Consider the following 14512-nt stretch of genomic DNA (forward strand, 5'->3'; position numbering starts at 1 on the left):
TCTTTTTGCTTTTTGCTTTTGCTGTGGCAGTTGGGGTTAAGTGACTTGCCCATGGTCACACAACCAGGAATTGTTAAGTGTCTGAAGTTGGATTTGAACTCAGGTCCTCTTGACTTCAGGACTGGTGCTCTACCCACTGAGCTATCTCCTCCCCTTCTTCTTTTTGCTTTTTGCTGAGGCAGTTGGGGTTAAGTGACTTGCCCATGATCATACAACCAGGAATTGTTAAGTGTCTGAGGCTGGATTTGAACTCAGGTCCTCTTGACTTTAAGGTTGGTGCTCTAAGGTCGTTGCAATGGCAAAAGCAAACAGTCTCTCCTCCCCTTCCTTTTCCACTCCCCTGCCTCCACCCACCAAAATCGTCATTTCCTATACAACACATCAGGACTTGCACAAAGAGTGGGCGGGGGCCATTCTTTCTCCAAGATTATATATTAATAGAGTATGGTCCAATTACTATTTAGCCTCATGTGCTTGGGACCTCAGTGCATCAACTCAAGCTTCAGCCCATTACACTTCCCAGAAGCCAGAAGCAACCTATACTTTAGCAAACCAGTTAAAGATCCTGAACTCCAGTGCAGCTGAACAGGCAAAGGCCAACATCAATTGTCTCCACATACCTTAGCATAGCCAGGAAAATGGATAGACTTCAGCTCTGAAAACTGTCACCTGCTTTAGAACCCCAGGGAAACACAGAAAACCCCTCTAGACTCAGCACATGACAAAATACCAGCACAAGGATCTCAGTTTAGCAGCAGGCCAGCTGTCTGACCTCTACAACATCCAGCAATGTCAGCCTCAGTATAGCATCAGACACAAGGATCCCCCCTGGGCCTCAGGCAGTATCACAACAGAATAAGGGAAAGGTGGGAGGGTGGTCAATGAATATGACTTAAACCCTATTCTCATCAATATTGGCTCAAAGGAGGAATAGTAAGTGAAATTATATGAATAAAGAGCTCCATTTTGCCTAATAAAAAAGCACAAGGAGTAGAGAGATTAAATAAAAGGGATGTGGTGAATGTTAGAGGAGAGGGAACAGGGGACATAGTAGACAGAAGCAAAACACTGTCAATGAAGGAAAGGGTAAAACAGGAAAGAACAAAAAGAAGAAGAAATAGGATGGAGGAAAATACACCGCTGGTAATCACTACTGTGATGTGAATGGGATAAAATCTCCCATAAAACCAAACTGGATAGTAGATCTGATCAAAAATCAAAATCCTAAAATATGTTGTCTACAAGAAACACACTTGAAACAGAAAAGTAGAGGGCTAGAGCAGAATCTATTATTCCTCTTTAACATCTTTCATTTTTTGTCAATGCTTATTTTTTAAATAAGTAACTATATTATATTTTTATACCTCAATTCACTAACTTTTCATAGACAATCTAGATTGTTTCTAATTTATTTAGGATATTACAAATAAGTATATTGCTTTTATAAAAATAGATCTCCCCCCATATCTCCAATAGCCATAGGATATAATCCTAGTAATGAAATCATTAGGTCTGAGTATAGAAATAGCTTTGTGACAAATTATAAACCTTGATATCACTTCTGTCTCCTCAAAAAATATATATATTTTTTCATCTATTACTATAGACAGGATCGTGTGACTACCCCTACAACCTTACCAGCACAAACGTTTATTGTGCTTGACTATCTTTGATTATTAAAGTGTTTGAATGTTTTTTCTTAAGTAAGGGCAGCTAAAGTACATAGTTGATAGAACACCAATCTCAGGATCAAGATATGATCTGAGTTCATATCTGGCCTCAGGCACTGGACAAGTGATTAAACCTTTTTGTTTTAGTTCCTGATCTATAGTATCTGATCTGTAAAATGGAGATAAAAATAACATACCTCCCAGGATTGTTGTGGAAATCAAATAATAACATATGTGTGTGTGTGTGTGTGTGTGTGTGTGTGTGTGTACACATCTATGTAAGCTGTTATTATTGATATTTTATATACATTTAAAAAGGATTTTGGTGTATATCTCTGATCATATTTATTGAGACTATATCATAATCCTATTTTTCTGTATCAATTCATTATAAACCTTATCTTTAAAAGTATCATTTATCATAAGTATTTTCTCTATTTTTATCTTTATTCTACACACATAACTTTTTTTTAGAAATTCTTTATGTCATATGTTCAATCCAACCTATTTTTAGAATCTACAATTTATTGACTTATTCTGCATTTAATAATTTCTGACTTTCTAGTCTTAGAATTGATGACATCTTCCAATTTGTTATAAATAATTAAGGTAACCAAGTATAAAATATAATTAAAATTTACTTTTTGAAATCCAGATTTTAAAGTGCAATTATATATGTTTGTGTTTGATCTATCTTTGTAGATAAAGGAATTGAAAAAAAGGAATTAAATTTCACCAAGCCCCAAAACTACATTCCTCAAACAAGGAAATGAAAAGGAGTCATTTTATTTAGAATTTTTCAAACTAGAACACTTTGTTCTAATATGCCACCTTGCCTTCTTTTAGGTGGAATATTAGATTTCAGAATAATTAAATTAGGAAGATTTTCCCATGAATTATTTAATGTTATTGTTCAACATCACATATATTTACCCATATGAGTTGTAAACATTTGATATATGGGGAAACATTGTTAGGTATCTCTAGAGTTTTACTCAATACTTGTTTACTGAATGAAGTCTGACAAGGTGGCAGTTGACTTGCTAATGAGAGAAAGAAGGAGAGAGAGTTGGGGTAGAAACAGGACTGAATGGAGAAAGAAGGGAAGAGAAAAGAGAGAAGGGAAAGGGTGAAGGGTATCATTCTATGCTTATCTATTGTCTATGGCAATCATGTTTTTACCTTCAAATTACTATTATGATTTCTATACTTTAAAGGACAAATGTTAACCCCAAATCTATATTTATAAGTTTAATTCTTTCCTCCAAAATGTTAGTTATACAAAACACCATTACTAATAGTGAATAACAAGCAAAACCACATATCCAAGAAAGTTGCAATCAGAAGCCATAGAAGAAGCCTTACAGATTAGTATGTACAGACAATTCAGGGTGAGTGAGGTCTCCCATTGGAATTGAAATCTTTTAGCTCAATCAAAAGAGAAGTTGCAATCTTAGGATAAATGGTGTAATGTCTCAGGGGGAAAACTGGAAATCAAAATCATGTTGAGAAGCTAGTTTTCCTCTCTATCTGTGTACATGTATGAATGAGTATGTGTGTGTGTGCGTGTGTGTGTGTGTGTATGTGTATGTCTGTATGTATCTTTCTGTCTTTATGCATCTCTCTCTCTATGTCTCCCTCTGCAACAATGAAGGAAAAAATATCTTTCTTGTTTAAGCTTCTCTCAACAGTTCTGCTCCCCCTAAAGACACATTATAAAATAAGATCCTTAAGGATAAAAATTGGATTTTGCCTCATTTTGTACCCTTAGCACATAACAGATAGTACATATTCAATTGATTGAGTCAACTTTTTACTAATTAGGAGAACTTTAAGTAAAGTATTTCAGCCTTGAAGCCTGAATTACAATTAACCCATGAAAAGAAAAATAGCACATATACACAAACATAAATTCCAAATTGAATAAAGTTAATACATATATTTTCCATGTTGGAGAAAATGAAAGGAGACACAAATATTTATATATGTGCAAATGTAGGTAGCCAACCTACCTGAGTATAGGTTCTTACACTGTAAGAATATTTTAATTTTAATTACTTAATATTTTACCCCATTCTTCTCCTTATTTTGAGAGTATCCAGACCAAAATTTATTTTTTGTTGTTTCATTATCTTGCTATTGTTATAATTGTTATTATTTTAAATCAATAAATAAACCATACTTAGAGCATTTTTAAGTAATTAAAATGTGTCAAGCATTGTGTTAAATGTTAGAGATATAAGGAAAAATAGAAAACTCTCACTTCCCTCAATTAATTTACATTCTAATGGGGGAAGACACATTAACAGGTGCTAAAAAATGGGAAATTATTCAAGAAAGTATGGTGAAAGACAAAGTGTTGTAGTGACCTGATTATTCTTAGTATAAGAAGACAAAAAACAAAAAAACAAAACAAAACAAAAAAAAAAAAAACTCATATTCCAGGAAGCCAAGTGTAATTCAAGTTTCCAATTGGGAAAGAATGTCCAAATTGTGGAGCTATAATTATAGCATATATGAAGAGAATAACATTTTGTGGGTTTTTTTTTTGTTGTTGTTTATAATTGGGATATAAGGTATTCCTTTGTGAATTGAATGTATTATGGGTTCAACATTAGTATCAAATAAAACAACAAAGTTGTTATGAACTTCCATCTCCTTATCTTGTAATTTTTATTTCCTCCTTTTGATTTCTGTATTTTGAAATCTTTGTGTTTCGTATAGCATCATGGTTGTAAGTATTTAGAAGGGCAACATCTAGTAATTTTTTTTCATTTTCTGTAGATTAATATTATTTCTAGTAGACTGATAACATTTTGGTTTGAGATAATTATTTGTTTTCAGAACAGTTTATGATCCTATAATTTAAAGAGTCTTCAGAATATTTCAAAGTCTATCTTCATAGTAAGATGATTGTTTTGTCAGTTCATGAAAGACAGAGCCTTTGATTGCATCTCTGTGGGTGCAAAATTTTGCAGTCAAAATTATATACTGTGTATATAATCTGATCACTGGGCTCTTTCCGTATTTCTTGCTGCAATCATTTGGTCTTGAATTGCTCTTCATTTCAACAAATAAATCTATACTATAGATTCAGTCGTCAATATATTGGTTGGATAATTTCATACATTAGTCTCTCATGAAAAACTTTGATTCCATTCTCAAATTTTATCAATTTTATATATTTGTTTTTTGTTTGTTTTTTAACAAATTCAATTCTGTACACCTGTTTTTAGCCCTTTTTGCAGTTTGGATTGTTAATCTGTTTATCCACTTCTCTAAAATTGCCTAAAATACCTATCAATCATCTTGTGTAATAAGTGCTGTACTTCCATGTTATTGTATGGGTTTTATTAGAATAATTTTGAAATTCCTTACAATTCATCATCCATTTTTGAAAATGTGTATTATCTGGTACTGTGTAGTTGCCAGTTGCTTTAAACATACTTCCTTTTCAACTTTGATTTTGGATTGCCACAAAATTATTTTTTATATATTCAGCAATATATTTCTCATAGATAATTTATATTCAATACCTTTTTTCTCTAAAGTGCCAAGCTAAATGGCAGAGACAAGATGGTAGAGGAAAAGCAGCAATTTGCTTGAACTGTTACCCAAAACCCTTCAAATACCATTAAATAAGATTCTGAAACAATTCCAGAAACAAGAAAACCCACAAAAGAATGAGGTGAAATAATTTTCCAGCAAAAGACAACTTATAAAGTCATCAGGAAAGACTGTCATATTTGGGTGAGAGTGGAACATAGTCTAGCCCCTGCTGTGCCAGCACAAATCCAGCTATAGCAAATCAAGATCCGGCCTTGGGAGCAGCAGCAGCTCTGGAGCTAAGGGCCCACAGACAGACAATAAGAGGATTAAACAAGTCATCAGAAGATTGCAGGAATCTCTTTGCTGACACTGATGACAAAAATTTGTTGCTTTTCCCATAATCAGATCTCTCAGTCCCAGAGTGAGAAGGAGCCTTGTAGACCAACTCTTGTGGGGTGGACTGGAACAGGAACTTTTGTCACAGTTCCAGGATAGGAAAAAAGAATACTTGTGGTCACTCATAGACTAGAATGGTAAACATACCTCTTCTTACATTATCCACCTTAGACAAAACAAAAAACTTACTGATCTCTAGAAGTAGCTCTGAAAACAGTTGTACAAAATACCTAAAATTTGGGAAAGTCCTTGCTTCCCATTGGAAGCAGAGCACTGCTTTAACAAAAAATTAAAAGTCAAAAAATAGACTGAGGATAATGAGAAAGCCAAGATGGCAAAGTAAAATCAGGAAGCTGCTCTAGCTCTCCTGTTTTCCCTCCAAAAACACATGAAACCAAGCTTCTGAACAGATACTGATGAAATGAAATCTCATTTCTCTCCAATTGAAGATAGACTAAAAAAATATCAAGAAAGATCAGTTTCACCCAGTTCAGATAGACTCTGTGAAAGCTGGTGAAAGCTGGTGAAAGGATCTTAATCACATCAAATCAGCAACTAAGCCATTCAATACTGGTTCACTAGAGGAGCAAATCAGAGGGGGCAGCTTCCAGTCCCAGCTCAGAAAGCACACTCTGGAAAATGAGGTTGTTTTAGATGCATGTTTACATATGGTTAAATGCATTTGTATATATCTATCTTTCTAGGTGTGTGTGTGTGTGTGTGTGTGTGTGTGTGTGTGTGTGTGTGTGTGTATGCTTTCTTGAAATGGAAATTTATTGTTATATATTTTGAATATTTTTCTGTTCTTTTTTTTCTATTTAGTTCAATAAAAGGGGGGAGGGGAGAAACAATAAAGCAAAATAACAAATGAAAAAATTTAGAAGAAAATATGAAATATTTCACTGGAGAAACAACTCATCTGGAAAATAAATCCAGAAATGATAATTTACAAATTATTTGATTACTTAAAAGCTATGATTAATAAGAGAGCCTTGACATCATCCTGCAAAAAATTATCAAGGAATGGTGTTATGATATCCTAGAATAGGAGAGTAAAATAGAAATTTAAAGAATCCACCAAACATTTCCTAAAAGAAATCCCAAAATGAAAACTCTGAGGAAAATTACAGCCAAATTCCAGAATTCCAAAGTCAAGAAGAAAACATTACAAACAGCAGAAAGGAACAATTCAAATATCATGGAGCCACAATCAGGATAACAGATTTAGAAGCTTCTACATTAAAATATCAGAGGGACTGGAATATGATGTTCTGTAGGACAAAGGAACTAGGATTATAAACAACAATCACCTTCCCAGCAAAAGTGAGTTAAATTCTTTGGATAGAAAATGGATATTCAATGAAATATAGTGCTTTCAAGCATTCTTGATGAGAAAACCAGTAGTGAAGAGAAAATCTGACTTCGAAATACAAAAGTCCTGAATAACATAAAAAAGTAAGCAGGAAAGGGAGATCATAAGTATTATATATATATATATAATTATATTACATATAATATGTAAGTATAATATATTTGTAATTGTAATATACTTAATAAGTATAAACTGTTGAAATTCCTACATAGAATGATACTTATAACTCCTTAGACTTTTCTCATTATTAGGGCAATTATTAGAAGAAAGCACAGATATCAGTTGTATATGAAGGCATCAGAAAGGACTGTACTAAGAGAAAGGGAAAGGGAAGTGCAGAATGGGGTAAATTATCTCACATAAAAGTGGAAAAAAACAGCTTTGGCAGTGAGGGGAAGATGGAGGAAGTGAAGGGAGTGATTGAATCTTACTTTCATCAGAATTGGCTCAAAGAGTGAATAACATATACATTCATTTAGGTATAAAAATCTCTCTTTTCCTATAGGAGAATAGGATGAGAAATGGATAAGACAATGAGATGGGGCAGGGAGTAGTCAGAAGAAAAACACTTTTGAAGAGGAGCAGGGTGAAAACAAAGAGAATAGATTAAATCATAAAGGAGGACAGAATGAAGGAAAATAAAGTTAGCATTAGTCACTATGGAAAAAATATTGAAGCAAATTTCTCTGATAAAAGATACATGAGTTAAATTTATAAAAAATAAGAGCCATTACCCAATTGATAAATCTTCAAAAGATATGAACAGTTTTCAGAATAATCAGAGCTATCTATAGCCATGTTTTAAATGCTCTAATTCAGTAGAGATTGGATAAACACAAATTAAAACAATTCTGATTGATTAATAGGATAGAAAAGGAAAATGACAAAGGATGTAGGATGTGTATGAAAAAACGTGAAATAAATGTACTGTTGGTATAGTTGTGAATTGATTCAATCATTTTGTACAGCAATTTGGAACAATGCACAAAATACTATAAAACCATGCATACCTGGATTCTAATTGTTGCCCTCAGCCCTAAAAGTCACCAAAATCCTTAATCATTGGTCTCACCAGAACAATAACCAGGTTGATATGCTCTGTAATCATGCCATCTGGTTTAGACATAACACAGAAATCATTCAGTAAAAAGTAGTATCAACAGGATGCTGAGCAGAATGTTGAACCATAGATCACAGAAGGAACTTTTCCTAAACTGATCCATGTGTAGCAACAGCAAAAAAACCTGTCTTTTGAATGATTTTATGATGGCAATGTTCATTATAATACTGTTACCATAAATTAATGCCCCTCAAGTATGATTTTTTTATATGTGTTATAGGTAGTTATATGTGCAGTGCCTATTTGTTTTTGTCACCAAGTAATTATGACCTGAACTAGATCCAGGATATTTATAATCATTTTCTGTTTTCTAGAAAAAAAACATGCTTCACTCTGGTGATGTGTCTATTTTCCTTTAGGAATAGGATCCTCTGGGTATATCTTTTTTTGGAATAGAGACTCTCTGACTGAATTTTTTCAAAGCTGACATTGAACCACACATGTGCTATCCCAAAATACCCTTCAATGTAGAATTACCACTCCTAGGTCTATATCTAGAAGTGATTATTTTTTTTAAAAGGAACAGTACCAAACGTACAAAATTTATTTATCTTTTCTGAAGGTAAAGATTTGGAAATTGAGAGGATGTCCATTAATTGGGCAATGGCTGAATAAACTATGCTATAAGAAATGATGAGCAGGATATTCTCAGGAAAACCTGGACTTACCTGAACAAAATAAAATGTACCACACACAAAATAAAAGCAATATCATAAAATGATAAATTGTAAACAATATGGGTAGGGAGAGGCAAAAATGAAGAGAATTTGGAAGATAAAGTTTTAAAACGAATGTTAATTTTTTTTTACATGTAACTGAGATGCTAAATTAAAAAAAATCAAGGAACAATTTATTTATGACCATTGAATTCATTTTATGATCACTAGTGAGACTAAAGGTCAGAGGCTTCATTTTTACCTTTCCTTCCTATATGATAAAATGATTATCATTTATTGACCAAAAAAAAAATTTTGACATCATTGAACAATAATCCATGAGATACAAGTATTTAAGGTATATATGTAATCTTTTAAAGATGGAACCATATGTTACACATGCATATCAAGTGATTTATCAGATTTTTTGGTTTTATTCTCTTGCTTTTTAACTTTCATGTCAGATTAAGATCTACTTAAGAGATATGATAAATGAGATTAAACTTAGAACCAATTTGAAGGGGGAAGCAATGGGTTATGAAAGACTTTGGAGGAAGATGTTGCAAAAGATAATGAGACTTGGTCTGATAGGTAAAAGGAGAACCAGAAAAAAAGTCATGTTATGAAAACTTAGATATTATATTGTCAAGAAGAAAGAATGTGACTGATAATGCCAAAAGTTATAGGGAGGTCAAGAATTGTGAGAATGGAAAAAAGTTTATTAGAGAAGGAAAAAATATAATAGTTCACATGACTAAGTAATAAATACTTTTCCTATCCCCTCTCTGCTTTCCTGTCCCTTTCCCTCTTTTTCCTCTCCTCTCTCTCCCTACACATTCTCTCTGTTTCTCTCTCTCTCTCTCTCTGTTTTTCTCTCTTTGCTCTTTCCTCTCTCTCTCTTTCTTTCCTCTTTCCTCTTTCTCTCTCTCTCTCTCTCTCTCTCTCTCTCTCTCTCTGTCTCTGTCTCTTTCTTTTTCTCTGTCTCTCTGTTTTTGTTTCTGTGTCTCTCTGTCTCTGTCTCTGTTGTCATGCCACAGTTCTCTTTTATTCAGTTTCCAAAATTATCCTGACCCAGTCCTGACTCAGTTTCTCTGCTTCGGCTCAAAGCTCAGTCCTGCAAAACCTCCTCTCCCTCTTTATCAGAATATTTGATAAGGACAAAAGATGTTATGTTTTAGAATATCCCAAGCTTTCTCCCCATCTCCCCATCCCAAGCTATGGGAATGTCAGATACCTCTTATCAAGATGCCTCTCCCCATGTCTGGGGTGCCTCCCCCTATTATGTCAGGTCATCTCCACAGGCTCCCTTCACCCTGTCAGAGTCCCCTTCCCACTTTCAGCACCCTGACTCCACCCCTTCCTCAGACTACCCCCTGAGTCTGAGCCACGTGTATATAGGTCATTGAGAACTCTCATTGTTGGCTGGATTGTGGAGACGATAGTCTCATTCAGCCCTGCAATCAAACCATGGAACCATTTGGTCTCAGCAAATCTCTGCCATTCAATAAATTATTAAATACTCTCTAATTTCTATCTTGCCTCAGTTTCTCCTGCATTATACTGTCTCGCCCTCTCTCCCTTTTTTCACTCCTCTCCTATCTTCCCCTTCCCCCCCCCAAAAAAAAAAAAATCCAAAGAATAGACTGGTGCCATGAAGTGGAAAAAATAGTTTGATGATTACTTCCCTGGGATACAATTTGACTGAGCTAAAGTGAAAGTGTTGGAAGTCTCTCTTCTACACATCAAAGCATTCAGCTTTCTCTTTTTTTCCTTGTGATTTTAATACCAAAGTGGATACCCATGCTGTCAATATCTCCTGCTTGAGTAACTCTTACTGTCAGAAATATACTGGTATCAGTCATTTACATCCTAAGACACTGTCTCTCTTTATTATTTAAATTAATCTCAACAGAAGGAAAAAAAAAATTCACATTTCTTTTCTCAGTAAGATCAAGTACTCTAAGGGAACTTGCATTCAGAGCTCCTTTTCACTCTAATTCTTTTCCCCTAAGCATTAATTTTTCAGACAGTAATAGCCTCTTCAAATTTTTACTCCAAATTCATTTGAAAACTATGTAAAAAGCAAGGTTTGAAGATATTGGATTTGTAGGAGGCTTAAGATGAAGAAGAATTCCATTTTTACATTGTTTTATTCAGTTGAATATTTTGAGGGCTCAAGTCACAGTTGTGTCTTACATATCTTTAAAACCCTTTAAAAATAAGCAATTTTTCCATGTGAATTTTCTGAAGGAATAGAAAAAAAATGAAGCACCAAAAGAATGTTCCTTTTATTGGGTGGTATATTCAAATACACTTTAGTGGGGCCAGGAAAAGTCAGGTATAAATGTCCTGATCATTTATCTCTAAGAGGTACAGTAGGTAAAACAACTATTTTATGTCTTCACTACTGTCAGGAGCCATCAATCTCTATTTTATTTCACACTCAAGTGAATCCTCATACGTTTAAACACTGAAGTACTTTGTCGTTCTAAATGTGGGAAGTGAAAACAAAGAACATGAACGTGTAATTTTCATTTTCTCCTCAATATCAAATAGTTTAATATTACCACTATACTTAGCCACTATAACATGTTTTATCATCATTCCTAATTAAGTAATGTTCTACATTATATAGTCTCCTCAATTTATTATTTTTTAGCATAGTAGTTTATGATTTATTTAGGTTCTATGCCTCAGAAAAAAGCCAAAAAGCTTCTCAAAGCTTTCCCTCTTCATATTGCACCTTTTCCATTACCTATCATTACATACACAAGGCCTTCTTCCCACTGTACATACACTACAGATGTAGTACACATCTCTCCCTCAAATTTTCTTCTAACACTGTATTTTTTTTTTTAATTATTTTAATTTCTCTTAGTCTACCCTTTACTGTTATGGGCCAGAACTTGAAACAAGGTGCTAAGAAAGTGGAATTGAGGAGACAGTTGTTGGAATCCTTACTAACTGCTAAGTAATTAGAGTTGATCTAATCTTACAAGAAGATGTTTTGGGCAGAACCTGAAACAAGGTACTAAGTAGAACTACCCATAATCCCTCTCTCTGGAAGGAGCATAAATAGGCCAATGGGCCAGTCGGAGAGTGCTGTAGAGAGGAAGACGCTACAAGTCGAGATTTCACCGGAATGACATGAAGACTGGAGCTGGGGAGGCTGAAGAAAGCAGAGGCAGAGGCTGAAGGACCAGACCTTTGGATTTAAAGACATTTGGAGAGAGCTCTTGGAACCAAGCAGAGAGATAGGCCTCTAAGCTAACCGGGCTATATTGGGATAATAAAAGATCTGAACTTTTATCACCTGGCTGTGTTTTGAGAAGAAAATGCTCACCACATTTTGGCGCCCGAACAGGGACAAACAGACCCCTCAGTGGATTTCAGTGGAAAAGCTACGATCCTGATTCAAGTGGAAAAGCCTCTGATCCTGATCCAGTGGAAAAGACTCTTCAACCCAGAAATTAGAGTGAGTACAACAAAGAAATTTTGTTAAAAGAGTTAAAGTAGAATTTCAGCTAAGATGGGACAGATATTTAGAAAACAGCCTGTTTCTGTTCAAGGAAAATGTTTAGAGAGCATTGTCAAAATTATGAAAAGCCAAGGTTTAATTATAAGTTTACAGCAAATCACTGAATTTTTACAAACTGTAAAGGACATATGTCCTTGTTTCTCTCTTGATAAGGAATTAGATCTAAATGAATGGAAATTGGTTGGAGAGGATCTTTGTCAATTCTATGATAAAAATGGGCCTAACTCAATAATTAATACATATAATGTAATACAATTGGCTATAAGAAGTTATTTAAGTGATAGAATGATGAAAAGGAAATTACAGGAGGAAGAATTGCCAACTTTACTAGGTGAAAAGGAGGACGAATCAGATGAGAATGGAGTTAATTACAATTCTGAGTATGATACTTCACAGCAGGAGGAATTAAGTGATTCCACATCTCATGACCCTCCCCCCGCAATTAACCCTTCATGGGTGGAACAAGGGGGAGGGAGGGAGACAGAAACACAGTCAACTTCTCCTGTAAAGCAGAATTTGACAAGATTAGAAAAGGCATTAATTAAAGCAAAAAATGAAGGAGAAGATATATCTGATTTTATAAATGCATATCCTGTGATTGAAGAGCTCAACTCCTCAGGTCAAAAAGAGAGAAAATACACTCCTTTTAATTTGGGAAAAATTAAAGATTTGAAAAAGGGTTGCACTCTTTATGGGGCTACATCATCTTATGTGAAGATGTTACTGGATAATTTGTCTTATGAAATCCTAACCCCGAATGACTGGAAATCCATAGTGAAAACTTGTCTAGAACCGGGACAAAATTTATTGTGGCTTTCGGAGTTTCATGAATTATGTAGGGTTCAAGCCCAACGCTATAGGCAAACAGGAGCTATTGTACAAGTTGCTTTTGACCAACTAGCTGGAGAAGGTCAGTATGCAGAGAGTTCAGAACAGATTTATTATCCCATAACAGTGTATGAGCAAATTTCTAAGGCTGCAATAAAAGCTTGGAATTCTCTCCCTGGACAGAAAGATGGAAATAATGCTTTCACAAAAATAGAGCAAGGTCCCAACGAACCTTTTGCAGATTTTGTGGGACGTTTACAAATAGCTGTAATAAGAACCATTGGAGATAATGCAGCAACAGAAATAATGACCAGACATCTGGCTAAAGAAAATGCCAATGAGATTTGCAAGAGAATTATATGGGGGCTAGACAAAGATGCTCCTTTAGAGGAAATTATAAGACACTGTGCCACAGTGGGCACAAATGCTTATTATGCCCAGACTATGATGAACATGGAAAGACAAGGTCCTTCTTGGCAGAGGAATTCTAGAGAAACTCGTCGATGTTTTCAATGCGAAAAAATTGGACATCTAAGAGCCCAATGTAGATACAGAGATACAATGAGAAGACAGGGTGAGAGAAAACCCAAAACCCCATGTTCAAAATGCAACCGAGGCTTTCACTGGGCCTCTAAATGTATATTGATCCAGAGGAATGAGAGGCAGGGCCCAGCTCTAAAGTATCAATCAAAGGACAGGTGGGGCATGATAGCAGCTGAGGTCACACCCAGAGAGACTTTAGAAATTCAGAACTCTGATGTCATCAACCAACAGAAAAGCAATCAGGATTACAGTTGGGAAGAATACAGGCCTTTTAAGACAACAAGACAATATCCAATGCAAACAGCTCCAATGTAATTACCAGATGATGAGAAGAAATCCCAAAAGTGGTAAATAGAAGAGAATTAGATAGGTTAACTGCTTGGGGAAGAGGATCTGCTTATATTTCCACAGGTGGAAAAGGAATCAGATGGCTAACAATGAGACTGTCAAAAGAACTTTAAAATCTTCAGCTTTCAGTTCCTGAAAAACCAGCAAGAATCACTGGATTCCCTGAGATGAAAAATTGTTGATGAGACTTTTTGCAGTACTTCAGAGCTTACAGGAATTATTAGATTCCTGGCGCATGAACTAATGGACAATGGATTCCTTATGGACTATTTCTAGGACTTATGGACATTTGTAAATTTTCAGGTCGATTTATGTTGTTACATTACTACTTGCCTGTGTTATATTACTATGTGCTTATGTATTTTAAGCAATTGCAAGAATCATTGGATTTCTTGAGATGAAAGATTGTTGATGAGACTTTTTGCAGTAGTTAAATTTTCATGTTGATTCATGTTATTTGTTACATTACCACTAGCCTGTGTTATATTGCTG

The sequence above is a fragment of the Antechinus flavipes genome, chromosome 1, assembly GCF_016432865.1.
Source record: "Antechinus flavipes isolate AdamAnt ecotype Samford, QLD, Australia chromosome 1, AdamAnt_v2, whole genome shotgun sequence".
Taxonomy (NCBI): Eukaryota; Metazoa; Chordata; class Mammalia; order Dasyuromorphia; family Dasyuridae; genus Antechinus; species Antechinus flavipes.